The sequence below is a fragment of the Nannospalax galili genome, unplaced genomic scaffold (assembly GCF_000622305.1).
Source record: "Nannospalax galili isolate Female #2095 unplaced genomic scaffold, S.galili_v1.0 scaffold1873, whole genome shotgun sequence".
Classification (NCBI taxonomy): domain Eukaryota; kingdom Metazoa; phylum Chordata; class Mammalia; order Rodentia; family Spalacidae; genus Nannospalax; species Nannospalax galili.
The window spans coordinates 307582-313537 of NW_008333218.1; the positions used below are offsets into that span (position 1 = coordinate 307582).

The 5956-nt window shown below is 46.8% G+C and overlaps 1 protein-coding gene across 10 annotated transcripts in view; it reads left to right on the top strand.

Moving 5' to 3' along the window:
- The window catches only part of Afdn (afadin, adherens junction formation factor), a 130175-nt gene that overhangs the window by 80959 nt on the left and 43260 nt on the right, over positions 1 to 5956 (top strand). The window lies entirely within an intron of this gene.

The window sequence follows — 5956 nt, forward strand, 5'->3', positions numbered from 1 at the left end:
TAAGACTTTGAGACAGGTCTCCCTGTAGCCCCAGCTGGCCTGGAACTCGATATGTAGATCAGGCTGGCCTTGAACTCACAGAGATCCACCTGCCTCTGCCTCCCGAGTCCTGGGATTAAAGGCATGTGCCACCATGTCTGGCAAATATTTTTCTTTCTTAATGGAAATTTCAGCATGCAAAGTAATGTGTTTCATTGTGATATTTCCACAGACGTGGCACTGCACGCACTCTAACCCATTCCCCGCCTGCATTTCCTCATGGCCGGCCCCACTTTCCCCTCTTCTCACAAGATGGACTCCCTGTACTCAGGTCACACATGCTCTGTTCCTTCTCTTTTTCAAATGCGACTTTTAGTTAATCTTTAATAACTAATCCTTTGTTTGGCTGTGCTAATATTTTGTCTAAAATAACATGTTATCACTGAAATTGTTACCTGTGTCCCTGTTTCTGGAGAACATATGGCAAACTTGCAAACAACATAGAGCAGTATGAAGTGTGAAACCACTTTCATTGAGGTGTTTTAAAGGTTGCATTAAGCCCTCTCTACCTTTGCCCTTGGGTTTGCATTTGCCGCACATGGCATGAGGCATCAGGGCAGGCCTTTAGTCCAACATTGTGCCTTGCAAAAGAATAAAGAACTTGCCAAAGTCATGGCTCTTGACTATAAGCAGGTTGTAAGCCAGTGGACCTGGTAAGCACATAGGCTTTCCTGATGTGGATTCTTGTGTGTAGGCATGGTGGCACAAGCCTAAAACCCTCACCACTCGGAGGAGGTAGAGGCAGGAAGATGGGGAGTCCTAGGCCACTCTTAGATGAATAGTGAGACCCTGTCTCAGAAATCAAAATCAAAGAACCTCAAACACAATGACTATGTGTCCTACCTTGCCAGGATTTCCCTGGCAGCTCACACGCCTGCATTTGTCCCCTGAGCCAGGGCAGGTCTTATGTGCTTTCCTTTGGAAGAACGGGAGTTTGATCCTTGGAGTTTGCTCTCATCCCTGTCAGCTGACTGTAGCGTTTTCTCTCTAGTATTGCAGTTCCCTAGCGTAGCCCCTGGCAGTTGGTAGACAGAAAGGCTTGTGTGGACGTCGTCACCTGTGCCAGTGTGGTAGTCACTGAGTTCACCATGAGGAAAATTTCTTGCCCGTCGTCTTGCTCATACCAAGATTTGGTGTGAATACCATGAAACTATATTTGAGCTTTGTAGAGTTATGGAATGAGGAGATTAATGAGTATGAGAGCAGTCAGCCGGTCCTTGGAATGTCAGAAACTGCAGATAAGGCCCAAGGGAGGTAGGTATGGGGTGAGAGGGAGGACCGACAGCAGCAGGGAGGAACAGGCAGGTGCGTGCGCCATGCGCGAGCAGCTTGCTGTTGCTAGGGGAGCAGAGCTGGTAGGAGAGCAGTGCTGTCCTGGTCTGATAACTGGGATACAAGTGGAGGAATCTTGTTACCTTGTTGGCTCCCCGGTGACGTGAAGAGTTTAGAAGAGAGGAGGAGATAACACTGGCATCTGAGGAAGCATCGTCTGAGCCTGGTGGACAGGGCTAAGCAGAAGGGCCTGGGGCTGCGGGCATGTCTTCTCAGGACCAGGCTTGAAGAACCTTTGTGACGGGTGCAGTAGCTGCCTCTGAAGCTCCAAGTGCTATGGAGTCACCTCAGACAAGCAGAGCAAAGACCCTGAGCCTCTTATCCCACCTCAGTCCAGGCTTATGGGCTGTCCTTCCCGACAGTTACAGTTTGCTTGACTACAACTTAGAATATTTGGCGTTGTAAAGGGAAGATGTCAGCCATGAAAACGTCTTCCTCCCCTGCTTACAGGTGAATTACTGCTAGTCTCAGATACATAGTGAAGACTTAACTTCTAGGTTGGGGATGTGGCTTAATGGTAACATAATGGCCTAGCACTTAAGGACTCTGGACTAGCTCTCCTGAGCCTCAGAGGAAAACAAAACAAAGAAGTATCACGTTCTGTGCTTCTTGTTGTGGATATGATCATCTTCTCCAAGCAGGAATCTTGCTGGAGAGTGTAGGGCAGTGACCATCAGCAGAGTTTCTGGCGGTCTTTTTTTGCCAGTTGAAAAAAGTCAATGCAGAATGACTTGTTTTCTGTAAACTCTACTCTTACTTAGGTGGTGGTCAGTGTTGGGGTTCTGATGTCCCTGATGTGTCCTGGCACAGGAGTAGGACTTGGGACTCACCCTAACCCTTGCCCACCCTGTCCTGCTGGTTTGTCTCATGTTGACCTCTGTCCTTTTTGAGCTGCCACAGTCAGGTGAACAGTTAGGAAGGAGAGCCACGCTGAAAATGATGGTCCAGCCTTTGTTCACGTACATGGAGGTGCACATGTGAGGCCGAAGGGAAGCGCCACCCGTGTTGTGATTCCCCCAGGAAACCTCAGTCCGAGAGTCAGAGACTGAGCAAGCGAGAGACCTGATACCTTAGAGAGCCGTGGAGGAAGGTGCTGCCTGCCTGAGGGTTGGGGAAGGAATGATGGTGGTTTTAGAGTCGGCTCCTGGACCAGAATGCATATTGCTGGCTAAGAGAGGTGGGCATGCTGGAGCGGCTGACACTGCCATCCTGGGAAGTCACTGCCCTGCAGTTGTGCTGTTAGGACTGTCTGTGCTTGGTCTCTGGCTGCCTGGCCATGCTGCTCACACACCTGCCCTTGTGTCGTGTTGTAGTCCTTATACCTGGTTGTCTCCTCCACCCCAGCCTAATCTGGTCAGCCACTCCTCCTCTGTGAGTCTGTGGGTTGTGTTGGCACTTGCTTACATGCAGGGGCAGCCTTGGAGGAAACCAGCCTTTTCTACATCTTTGGCGGAAAGACTGTTAAAAAATAAGGTAACAGCAGCCTTTGCAAAAGCAAAAGCATTTTTCATGACAAGAGAATCACCCTAGACATGAGTGTGGACACCTTCTTTGAGGCTTAATGGTTCAGGCGTCTGTCAGCTTCAGGATATACAGTCATTTTAAGACCAGTTTCCTTATGACTTTACTAATATTAGAACAGATGTAGTAAAGCAGTGGCTAATTATTAAAATAATGGCCATTCTGGAAGAGAATGTCAGCTATTGTGTGAAAAGTGGTGTAATTCTTCACCTTTCAATTTTGAATCTTTTTTTTCTGTTTGGTTCTCTTTCCTATTCTATGGAAGATATATATTACATATGTATAGATTTAATTTTTTTTTTTCTGTCTTTTTGAGACAGGGCCTCTCTGTAGCCCCAGCTCTCTTGGAACTCACTATGTAGACCAGGCTGGCCTTGAACTCACAGAGATCCTCCTGCCTCTGCCTCCCGAGTGCTGGGATTAAAGGTGTGTGTCACCACATCTGGCTTAGATTTAATTTTTATTTATTTCACTTTTTTTTGAGACAAGGCCTTACCTATGTAGCACTTCCCGGCCTGGAATTTGTTTATGTAAACCAGGCTGGCCTCAAACTCATAGAGATCCACCTGCCTCTGCCTCCCAGAGGCTGGGATTAACAGCATGCAATACCACTCCAGCCTCTATGAGAGAGAGGTGCTTTGAAACATTTCTAGAAATGACTTGGTACCACTGTTAATGATGATCCACTGGGATGCAGGACTACAGAAATGGATCTGCTAGAGTCTAGTAACAAGAGTTAAATGAAAGTCTAAAGAGGAACTTTTCCACCAAATGCACGGCTTCGCTAGACCCGCATCCTCTCTGACTCCCGAGTTCACCACTGTGCTGTCAGCCTCCACACAGGAGCCCACCCACCACAGCAAAAGAGACATAAGGATAGCTGTCCCCTCAGCATAGCACACTCAGAAAAGACAGTCTGAGAGTCTTGACTTGGCACCTGCCTCATGCTCCTGACAGGGCAGGGGGCAGACAGGAGGCTGCCCAGGCCTTGTTCCTTCCTCCTGAATTTGGGAGTGGGGGTGACGTTCTCCCCAACATGGAAGGTACTTTTCATGTTGTTCTCCTTGTTTGTCTTTTCAGACACTTTCCACAGTGAACAATGTGCATAAAGAGTACGTGTTTGATTCTCAGAAAAGTTACTCTTACCTAGTAAAAGGTTTTTTCCCTTGCCAAGAATGTGCGGTCTCAGGTAGCCACTTTACCAGCACACACACCCTTGATCACTTGAGGGATGAGGAAAAGGAACAGTGAGTCTGGCAATATTGATCATTATTTGCACAGAGATGCTTGCTGAATGTCCGTCTGGACTCTGATGTGGTCAGTGAGGAGGAAGTGGCTTGTGCACTACATCTTAAAGGAACAATAAGGGTTAGGGTTAGAGACAGCAAGGGGGGAAGTAGGCTGTGTGTGCCCCAGTCCAGAGCAGTGGGAGTAAGGCAGCGAGGACTCGGGCGAGGGGTCAAGAGGCAGGGCAGGCAGGCAAGCCAGGTAGCCAGAGTTCTCCGTAGGGGCCAGGCTGTAAATATGCTGCACTTTATAAGCTATGTGGGCTCTGGCCCTGAGGTGTCATACTGTACCATCCCACGGACAGGGTTCTAGACTACATGAAAAGGGAAAAAGAAGTGAGTTGAGCACCAGCAGTCATCTCTCTCAGCTTCCCAACTGTGGACACAGTGTGTCTGGCCACTGTAAGCTCTCACTGCCTCACCTCCATAATGCACCTAATCGCCTCAAAGCCCAACTGGGAAACGACCCATCTTTAAGTTGCTTTTGTCAGGTTCCTTTGTTAGAACTGGAGAAAAGTCGCTAATACTCAGGGTTTCAGTACTCATTTCCCAGCGGAGCGGTCCTAGTAGCTGGAGTGGTGGAAGGGGAGCAACAGGGGACCGCGCTACGTGCCCAGGACTGACTGCTGCATGAGGACTTGCTTCTCTTGTGCCTTGAAGGGTGGGCAGTTTCTGGGTTATGATTGATGCTGGTAAAAACTTGGGTGATGGTGTTCAGATGGAATGAGTTGGGTATAGTGGGTCAAAAAGGAAATACAGAAGAGAACCCTGGTTCCGACTTGAGCAGCCAAGCTCTGAAGGCATGACTGCCATAAAAAGGGCAGGAGCCGATGGTAAGGAAATTAGGAGTTTAGATTTGGAAATGGCGTGCTTGAGATTTGGGGAACCTGGAGCGATAAATTAATGTGTTTCTAGCAGAAAATTAGACAATGGATTTCAGAAGGTTAGAGCCTAGGTGAAGTTTGGAAATTGGCATATGGGTGCTTTAGAGGAAATAATTAAAAATAGTCTGTTAACTAGACAGTATGCCTTTTTCAGATAAGAAAAATAGTTAATTCACACCTTAAAATTTATTTTACCTGTTTTTATTAGGCGTATCGTGAGTGTTTTGCCTGTGTGTATATAAGTGTACTACGTGTGTGCAGTGTCCACAGAAGCCAGAAGAGGATGTTGGCTCCCTTGAAACTGGAATTAAGGATGGTTATTAGCTGCCATGTGGATGCTGGGAACTGAATATGGGTCCTCTGTAAGAGCAGCCAGTGTTCTTCGCTGCTGAGCGTCTCTCCAGCCTTTTAACACCTGTTTGTTTGTTTGTTTGTTTGTTAGAAGAAGCATTTCATTACAACAGCATTAACCTATTCAATAACATTTTTCTGAGCTAGGGTACATCTCTTTCAAATATGGCTGTATATTTTTAGGTTTACAGGTGAATTATTACGCTTGTACAATATAAACTCCATAAGACATAAAATTAAATGAGTTTTTAACGTTTAAAAAAGATCTCCACTTCGTTGTTAAAATACACAGTTTCATACAGAAAAATTCATTTTAAGGCAATTGACATTGAGACGTTTTCACATGCATTTCTAATCTCTCTATATATGACTGTTACTGGTCACAGTCGCTTACTTTCTGAGTTCCTTGGCATCTGAGTATGAATATAAACTCATCAGATAGACAGCCTTCCTCTCCCACTAGAGCCTCCATACTCTGTCATCCCTGCCACTGTCCACTGTGTTGTCAGGACCCCCATCTATTCCCCCCTATCTGCCCTTCTG